General features: G+C 41.7%; 1 long non-coding RNA gene across 1 annotated transcript; it reads left to right on the top strand.

Annotated features, from left to right (window-relative positions):
* The first annotated feature begins 3,966 nt into the window (after nucleotides 1-3,966).
* On the top strand, nucleotides 3,967-9,538 carry LOC131395279 (uncharacterized). Its single transcript, XR_009216359.1, has 3 exons — nucleotides 3,967-3,981; nucleotides 5,909-6,145; nucleotides 9,257-9,538. It is a non-coding gene; the product is annotated as an uncharacterized LOC131395279 (long non-coding RNA).
* The last annotated feature ends 801 nt before the right edge of the window (nucleotides 9,539-10,339 follow it).

The following is a 10,339-nucleotide window of genomic DNA, read 5'->3' as shown; positions in this document are numbered from 1 at the left end:
AAGCTTCCATAATGCCTGGAAATTTTACTTCCTTTTCATGTGTTGGCATATTTACTCCTTGATTTTTCACAAAGTTTCTTTCAAATAGTCCCCACTTTTCTTTTTCCTTCATACATATTCGAGGTCCCTTAACTTGCCTGATGTTTCACAGAGAAATTGCTCTCTCTACTCCTTCCCCTCAGTTGTGAACCACTGAGCAAAGGTCATCTACATCATGTATCTCTGTGGCCTCACCTCCAACCACCTCCTCAGACCACTCCAGACTCCATCTGCCCTCACCATTCTCTGGGTATTTCCTCTGTAACGTCACAATGACTCCTTTGTTACGCATCTCAATAGGAACTTCTCATGATTCATCTAACATGATCTTCAAATGTAAAACTCTTAAATATGTTTGGGTCAACTTAGACATGTGACTCTTATTTGACAACTGTGAACATTAAATCTCAGTACAGAGAATCTATGTCTGAAAAAACTCAATTTAAAAATGGAGATTGTGCTGTAAGTAGGAAGTATACACTGGATTTATGAAACCCAGGAAAAAAATGTAAACTATCTTATTATTAATGTTATATAGACTGCACCCACAAATGATAATATCTTGGTTATAGTGGGTTACAATATACTATTAAAGTTAGTTTCACCTGTTTGTTTTCATTTTTTGAAATCTGGCTACTAAAAAAATATTAAATTCCATAATATAGAGTGCTTAATGCTACCATTGGACAGCACCAGTGAAGCCATCAGCGAAAATAAAGCCCAGAGAAAGTGGTTAGGGAAATTTTTTCCCTAGAAAAGGAGTCTACACTGGCCCACACTGCAAGATGCAACAAAAACTGTCATACGCACATGCACACACACACACACACAACACTGACAGAATGAAACACACATCCTCCTAGAGTCCCACCACTACTTCTCAAATGGCATGAGGTTGCATTCTTATTTAGTCCTAAGTGAACTAACCTCAAGAAAGAAGTAAGAAGTCAAGGTAATTTACCAGTTAGGAAGATCTAAAACCAGAGACTAAAGATCCAGATATATGGTGAATTTCCTGTCATGGCTTCTGTTATTAATTCAATATGTTATGGAGACTTTTCCAAGGAGGGTTGTTTTAAAACTCCTTTTTTCTTTACTATGTAAAAATACACCAGCTATGTAAAGAATAATTACTGCAGCCAATCAATGAAAAGGAGATGACAGAACATGAACAACCCTTAAAATAAGTCACTACTGGATTAGAGAGCCAGTCAGGGAACAGCTGACGTTGGGTTAATTTGGACTTAATTAGGCTGATTCTGATTTCATGACCGTCATAGTGATTGTATTATGCTAGAACCTACAAAACTTCCCAGCCCCCCTACTATTTAACCACCAAGGCCCACCAACCAGACCAGTCCTTGCTGACACATCCCCTGCCTCCATCCCTTCTGACAACACCTGGAGGAATTTCCCCAAATAACACTCTGTCCCTGTGCTCTTCTACCTGCCCCAGGCCAGGGAAACATTTTCTTCAAAGCTCAGGCCCAGCTCTGGGGATGGCACGTCTCCCTCGAGTGAAGAAAAGGATCAGAGTGCAGACCCTGTGAGCTGCGGCAGTTGGACAAAGACTGGGGTTTGCTGACAGAAAAGAACCTTTAGTGGGCACCGTTACCAGGTCCAAGAAGCCCCAGTGATTCCTCCAGGGAATGTGATGCAGGACAGAGCAGGAATGTCTGCAGGTGGTTTGGCTTGGGAATGCCTGTAGGGTGACATAGGTGACATTGGTAATGCATTCACCAATGTTGTTCACTCATTTATTCATCGTTTGTCATGGAGTGCTTTCTACATACATCCAGGCAACAGTCTCACGCTCTGGGGCTCACAGGCAGTGTCAGAAGAATTTGTAAATTTTATTTATAATATATAGCTACAGCACTGGTAATACACTAGGTGTTCCAAGCGTTTTTCAAACATTAACTCCTTTAATACTCTCCATAAACCTACAAAGTAGGTATGCTGATCATTATTGCCAACTGAGAGATGAAGAAACTGAGGCACCAATCAGGTAAATAACTCGGTCAATACAAATATCTAGGAAGGGATTGAGCTGGAATTTGGACATGAGGAGTTAGCTCCATAGTCTGTGCTCTTAACCACGACATTTACTCTCTAAAGACTTCACATCATGAAAAAATTTGAACAGTTATCCATTTTCTTGGTGCATTGAGTAGTCACACTATTTTATCTGTGTCTGAAAAATGGAATACCTCCGTAGAAACTACTGCACATACACACTCAAATTACATCTACCAATGTCCCCAGTCCCTGAAAATTAATACAGAGAACATTTCAGAATTTTTCTTGCCCAGGTTGGGAGGACTCTGAGGAAATCTCAGTGTTACTGTAAGAAGCTGAGGACAGGCTGGGAGTGGGTCTCAGAGGAAAGGTGTCGTCAGGAGTCACCATTGAATGACAACATTGATGGGAGGGTCTCAGCAGTGACTGAATTCAGGATCTGGTGGTGTTTTAACCTGGTGCTTATGTTCTGGCTGGGGGATTATGGTGATGCAGCACAGGGAGAGGGGATGGTTCACTGTGTTCTTGGGGAAACCAGACCCATGAAAGAGAGGGAATGACGGTTTCCTTAAACAGTGGACTCATGGTGGGAAAAATTCGGCCTGGAAGAGACAGTCATGTGCCTGGTATAACCAGAAGGAGTTGCCTCTGCTTCAGCCGGAGCAGACAGCCCTTCCTCAAGCACTCATTTTATCTCAATGGGAGGAAGGAGGAGGAAATCATGTAATGCTCTTCTGGATGTGAGACCTGTGATGGTAGAGACTGTGCTAGGAGGTTCTGAAAGGCTGCCCTGAGGCATTTCAGACCTTTGCTGTGACCAGAATGACAAGTGTAAGCACCCTCCCTAGGTCTGGGAACAGTTAGTGTGTCAAGGAGAAGGCTCCCTGGTGCAGAGACTCACAGGAAGAAGCGAGTTTGACCAGGGAAGGTCAGAAATGTGGCCAGTGTAGCTTGAGGGAGCCTGAGAAGAGAAAGGAGTGAAGAGAGGAGGGTGATCAGGCTGGATCCTGGGACATGGTAGACTTACTTTCTGTTCCTCTGTGACAACATTACTCCAAAACCTGCCACCTATAAAATACAAATATATAACATCTCACAATTTCTGTTAGCCAAGCATCAGGCATGGCTTAGCCCGGTGCCTCTGCCTCAAAGTCTCTGTGAAGTAGGGGCTGTGGTCTCAACAGGTCTCAAATGGGGGAGGATTCCCACCCAAGATCACTCACATGGGTTTTGTCAGTATCCATTTGGACTGAGAGTGTGAGCTCCTGTCTGTCTGTTGGCTGGACACTCCCTCAGTTCTCTCCTCTGGAGCCTCTACATAGTGCAACTGAAAACATCAGCACTTGCTCTCCCAGTTCTGGTGATTTGATAGAGAGCGAGAGTGAGAGCGAGAGTTAAGAGCGAGAGAGAGAGAGAGAGAGAGAGAGAGAGATGGAAACAGAATGAGGGAGGGAAGTAGGGAACCTAATTAAGCCAGTAATTGGGAGGTGATAGACGTTTTGTAATTAAAACTTGGAAGTGACATCCCATCACCTTGGCTGTGTTCTGTTGTTCAGAAGCCAGATACTGACCACTTAGTGGTGACACAAGGATGTGCACTCCAGGAGGCAGGGAGCATTGGGAACATTGTGGAGGCTCCCACCACATAGGCCAACATGAGGCTCTTGGGACTGATTCTGAGTAAAACAGGGGACCGTGGAAGGTTTAATGCCAGTGGATCACAATTCTGAATTTCCTCTAATTTCAGCCCCTTCAGGATGCAGACCTGAAAATGAGGCTCAGAGTGGCAGTGACTTACCAAATATCACACATCTGGGACCTAGAGTAGTTCTGACTGGTATTCTATGTGATGTCCTGCTCCTTGTACTTCATCCATCTCTAAGTGTGTGCATTAGACACATGTGACACCAGCCCACAGGTGTTGTACGTATTATCACATATACACCTGATGAGGTCCCTAGGAAGCTGTTTTTAGCCCAATCCTCATTGTGCAGCTTGGGAGACTGGGGAGATCTTGAGAGGCACAGCAGCTTTTCCAGGACACAGAACTGGTAGGAAAAAAGAGGTCTGACCTCAGCTCACACCCAGAAATAATGCTTCACAGTCTATCTGGGCACCCCTGAGTCTAGTCAAGTTGACACCTAAAGTTAACCATCACATCATGGCTCTATCCCACCAAGACCAACAGGGATATCACAACGTGACCTATGTCATTTAAATTTTCCAGCACACATATTACAGAAAGTAAATACAAACAGATGAAACTCGATTTTATAACATTTTTATTTAACCCAAGAAATATAATATCTTAATATGATCCAATATATAATTTTCTCCTATCTATTTGAGTTTTATAGTATCAAATGGAAATCATTTTCTCCTTATTGTCAAACTGCTCTGCTATCTCTTTTTTAAAAAAATTCTAGTTATATTGTGTTTATGTTAGAACTGAAATTAAGAATTTAAGGAGTTAAGAAGGCATTGATTCCAGCAAAAGGCTGGTTAACTAAAATGGAAGATGGTTCAAGAGCAAATCTCCCAAGAAAACCATAGGGTCAATGACATTGGAAAATTCAGGGTAGAATTAGAAGACACATGGACTGTGATTACAAGGGGAGTAGACAGAACGTGGGGAGGAATAGATATCAGAAGTGAAAATACACAAGCATGTTCCAAGTTGATGAAAGACATCAATCCACAGATTCAATTGATTCAAGATTCCCTAAGCAGAGTGACTACACAGGGAATATTAATGAACCAAACCTTGGTCTAAAAACCAAAGTTAATGTAAAGGATTTTAGGGACTATAGAGGCCAAATAAGCAATAAAACGTCCAATTGGTGATTTCTAACCATAAAGAAAATAAGATAGACATCAACAGAGCAGCATTTTTAAAATGCTAAAAGAAATCTCATGTCAAACCAGAATTCTACATCCAGCAGCAGTAGTGCTCCAAATAAAGATGTTCTAGAAAAACTTAAAGTGAAACTTTTCATTGTTAGTAGCCTTGAATTAGACAAAATACTGCAGTGAGTTATCACATCCAAAGGAATATGATCCCAGGTTAAAAACCAGGAATGCAAGAAGGACTGAAGAGGAAAGGAAAGGATAATTTATAATTTATAAATAAATATAAATGAATTTTATTTTGTGAAGTAATTCTAGAAATCTCTCATAGGGATTAAAATATATATAGAATAAAATGCATGAAAACAGTAATACAAATGTCAGGAAGCTTAAAAATAGAATTGAAAGTGTTGAAGGTATTAGCATTTGGGGGAGGAGGTAAAAGTAATTATTCATATTAGACTGTATTAAGGATTCAGGATTTAAACATTAGTGCAATTAAACAAAGATTTTTATGTGATTTCAACGAGTAAGTTTATAGAGGAAATAATGGAATAATAAATGAGTTAAATCAACATCAGTGAAGTAAAGAGAGTAAAGGAACATTAATTATTCAGGTCAAAGGGAAGGGAAAGAGTAAGACAGTTGAAATAATAACAAGTTTACTGGAAATTACCTGAGATGTAAATGCACAAAATACTAAATTCTTTTTAATGGCTGTGTGATGTATTCTAGAGACTTGTTAATAAATATTGTGGACATTCTTTATTGATAAACGTTTACACAGTCTCTAATTTTTCCTATTAAACCATAAGTTGTATGGATATTTTTGTACATATAAACTTCCATTCCTATTTTTACAGAAGGTATCCAGTGGAAGAAAAAGGAAATATTAAAATGTTGATAGAAACTGCAAATACCACCTCCCCACACAATTGTATTAAATGTTTTTATCTACCAACAGTATCTGACAGTGTCAATAACCCAACATTTTTGTGTTTAGATATAAAGCTTTAGGAATCTCTCAAATCCCATTGATAAGAGACAGGATGTCTCCCCTGGATTATCCACTGATTGGATTATCCACTCCCTTCCTCCATAAAAGGGGAATCAGAGGCAGAACTCACTGCATTTTCCAGCAATCCACGGGCTGTCTGCACATCAGGAGTGGGGTCAGCAGGACAACTCTGCAGCCATGGAGGAACCTGCATCGGCCTGTTTTCCAAGCCAGCCTATTCTGGTGAGTGTGGAATCCATACAGATGGAAAGAGTGTCCATTTGTACACTTGGTCCTTCTGTGAAACCTCTATAAGTGAGCAGGCAGTAGCTCTTAAAACAAGAAAATACCTTATTGAAAGTTGTTTCCTAGGTGTTAATGTTTGTTAAGTAATGATCAAGGTGTTGTACTTTTCTGCATAGGGAGCTTTCTTGGGATAATAGGCCAGACATTTGTTTTGTTTTGTTTTTAACCAACAACATCACTGGGAAGTGGAAGTAATATTCAGCTCTGCACTGTGTACATTGCTCCCGTCTCTGGAAAATTTTTTACCCACAATGTGATTGGTCTTTTTAAAAAAATATTCAGTTCTGTGCTCAAATATCACCTTATCAGTTAGTCCTTCCCTAATCTCTTCATCATCAATAATTGTAGGTGGGCGGCCCCATGCCGTAGTAGCCGTTAAGTGCACATGCTCCTCTGCTGGTGGCCTGGGTTCAGATCCTGGGCAGGCACTGAGGCACCACTTGTCAGGCAGAGCTGTGGTGGCATCCCATATAAAGTTGAGGAAGATGGGAACAGATGATAGCACAGGGCCAGTCTTCCTCAGGAAAAAAAAAAAATCAGGAGGATTGGCATAGATGTTAGCTCAGGGCTGATCTTCCTCACAAAATAAATAAATAAATGAAATAATTGTAGGTAATTTCTTTCCCTTTATCCCTCCTTGCTGTTCTTCCTCCATCCCTCTCTGTGTCTCTGTATCTCTGTGTAGCCCTTACTGTTTATCACAGGATCTAATTATACCTAACACTATATTACACATTGATTAGTCCCTTTATTAACTCATTCCTTTCTCCAAGGTTAAAAAAAACAGGGGCAGTGACTTTTAAGTTAAATTCTGGATCATGGGTTTTAGTACATAACTTGGCTTATAATAGGTGCTCTATAAATGGGAGGATCAACTAATTTTCCCCCCACACTGGGACATGTTGGAGAGTAAAAGGGATGGTATTAATGATTATGGCAGGACCACAGGGATGAAGTGAGATTTATGACTTCACTTGTAAAAAGTATGTGAGGGGGCCGGCCTAGTGGCGCAAGGGATTAAGTGCACATGCTCTGCTGAGGTGGCCGAGGGTCTGCCGGTTCGGATCCTGGGCTTGCACCAAGGCACTGCTTGTCAAGCCATGCTGTGGTGGCGTCCCATATAAAGGAGAGCAAGATGTGCATGGATGTTAGCCCAGGGCCAGTCTTCCTCAGCAAAAAAAAAGAGAGGATTGGCAGATGTTAGCTCAGGGCCGATCTTCCTCACACACACACACACACACACACACACACACACACAAAAAGTATCTGAAGACAGAAATGAGAGATTGTAAAGGAAAGGTGCACTGATTAGGTTTACATTTTAAATAGATTATTGTGGCTAGAGTCTTATAATGGATTACAGACAGAAAGGATTTGCAATATTAGTGATAACTTATTGCAGTATACCACAAAACAGATTCTATCCTTGTATTACTGCAGTCAAGTGAATTTGTTTGAAAATTTTAGAAATTATTTTTTTTTTTTTTTTTTTTTTTTTTTTTTTGTGAGGAGATCAGCCCTGAGCTAACATCCGCCAATCCTCCTCTTTTTTTTGCTGAGGAAGACGGCCCTGGGCTAACATCGGTGCCTATCTTCCTCCACTTTATATGGGACGCCGCCACAGCATGGTTTACCAAGCAGTGCGTCGGTGCGCGCCCGGGATCCGAACCAGCGAACCCCGGGCCGCCGCAGCGGAGCGCGCGCACTTAACCGCTTGCGCCACCGGGCCGGCCCCTAGAAATTATTTTTTGGAGTTTGAAAAATTTCTTTCGATAAATATAGGGTGCACTCTCTAAGGACAAAGCAATGAGTGAATATGGCAGTGTAAAACATTACAGTCCACATTAGTCTTCACTTCATGGAGTATCTAATTTAGTGAGACAAACACTATGAGAGAAATAGATGATAATACACTTACAATTAAAAATTTTAAAAATTAACAGAGAAAATGTGACATTACTTTACATGGCTGGATCAGGAAAGGTCACTCTGTGGAAATAGTATTTTGTAGGAATCTGAAAGGTGCTCAAGAATTATTCAAAAGTGCAGAATCTTTGGGTGGATTCAGGAGGGTGGACGGATGGTTCGTTGATGTACCAGTGTGGGGTGGCAGGGTGTCCAAAATGACACTCAGGTGTAGACAGGATATCAGTACCAACAAGTGAGATTAGGGGACCCTGAGATATGGGTGATTATTTGGAGAACTGGTTGGTTCATCTTGGGACCTGCTCACTGTGAGCTGAGTCATCGAGTTATCACTGATGTGGTGAGTGGGCAGATGAGTATTTTGATCTCAGGGTTGAAGCCAGATCTGTGCTAATTCTATGGGCATTTCTAGTTCACTAATGGCATTTGAAGCCAGGGAAATGGATGGGATGGCCTAGAAGAGGGTGTGGATGTGGAACAAATGTGAGAGAAGGATTGACTTCTAAGAAGCATCAATTGTTGTGTTAAATCAGATGGTGGAGCCCAGATTAACAGGGAGGAGTAAGAGGAGAGAGGAAGAGTCAGGGGAGGAAAAATGGTTATTTACAGTGGGTAGAACTGTGTGATGGGAATATGGCGTGTGTGAGTTATTTACTTATGAACAGGAGAATATTTGAGTGATGATGGGACGTGGGTGTGCAAGTGAAGTGAGCATCAAATTGCTGAGAGGAACGTGATTTCATTAGAGATGAGGCACTAAATTACTATGCTCTGGGCACACAAGCATCTAGTTTTCATAGTCCTTTCTGCCCTTGACTCATATCAGCTTGATGTCCCAGGATCTAGTTCTCAGTGTGTGGTGCCTGTGCCGGCAGCATCAGCAGCATCTGGGAACACTTAGAAGTGCAAATTCTTAGCCCTCCCCAGGCCTCCTTGGGTTGAGGTCCAGCAATCTGTGTTTTAAAAACCCTCCAAATGATTGTGATGCACAGAGCAGTTTGAGAGATATTTCTCCAGGATACAGGAGGGTGGAAGATCCAAATGAGGTGAGAACATTCTCCATGGCTGGCAGTCTGCATCCCCCATTTTATTCAAATTTCACATTTCATTTTGTTTTCACAGGGGAAGCTCAAAAGAAATATGATGCCACAGACTTCAGAGAAGAAAAGACGGGTCCATTTATCCAAGACCAAGCAGAGACATCGTGAAAGGTCTGCACTTCCTATAAGACTCACCAGCTGCATTTTTAAGAGGCCAGCTACAAGGAAGACTTCCTACCCTGGCACTGAGGTCAGGTACAGTCAACGGGAGGAGACCTTGCAGAAGCCCCTGTAAGTCTGCGCACACAGGAGACTGCAGGGACTCCAGGCCTGCAGCAGTGAAGGAGAACTTTTAAGGACTTTCCATATCACAAATACCTTAAATATAATTGCACCAGGTGGTCCAGGTGAATCCGTGGGCTGTGCTGGTGCTGGGTATCTAGACCCCAGCCTCAAGCCCACTGCCACACAGTCTTCAGACTGGGCAGAGATGATCCCAGGAGTGGGTCTTGGTCTCCCCCACCCACTCTACAGACAGCCTGTAACTTATGGAGACATCCGCAGACAGAGTCAGAAAGTGACAAAAGCAAGGGAGAGAGGGGCTGAGGCCCTGAGGGCAGCCAGGTTTGCCAGGGAGGCAGAGAGAGCAAGGAGCCAAGAACGATGTTCTGATACCTGATGGAAAATACAAGAAGGTCATCCTGAAGAAGCCAAGAAGTGTGGCCCTGGGGAAGTGTTTCCCCACGAACAGCCCCCAGTTTCACTCGCCTCATTTAATGTCAACCATGCTTCTTGCTCTGGACTGTGATGCTTTGTCATTTTATAATTGTACTTCATTAAACTCTTTTGAGAGACATAAATGTGAAGAGTAGACAGTTGTGTGGGTGAAAGATCGGGTTTCCTGTGACAGGAAAGAAGATCTTTACTTGTCCTTGTATACTGCAATTTCTGCTTACCGTGATACTTATTCACTTTTATATTAAAGGTAATTTGGCCTAAGGGATCATTTAGTGTTTTTAGTTATATATTTTTTTAGAATACGTGCACTCAGAAAAAGATGATACTTAATGTAAAGAGATTATTTTTTAAATTTAAACTAATTTGATTCTATAAAGTCTTACTTTACCTAAGCTTGCTTTTATAGCTCATTCTAACATAAGTTGTA

This window comes from Diceros bicornis, chromosome 31 (assembly GCF_020826845.1).
Source record: "Diceros bicornis minor isolate mBicDic1 chromosome 31, mDicBic1.mat.cur, whole genome shotgun sequence".
Taxonomy (NCBI): domain Eukaryota; kingdom Metazoa; phylum Chordata; class Mammalia; order Perissodactyla; family Rhinocerotidae; genus Diceros; species Diceros bicornis.
This window is presented reverse-complemented; position numbering and strand designations above follow the sequence as displayed.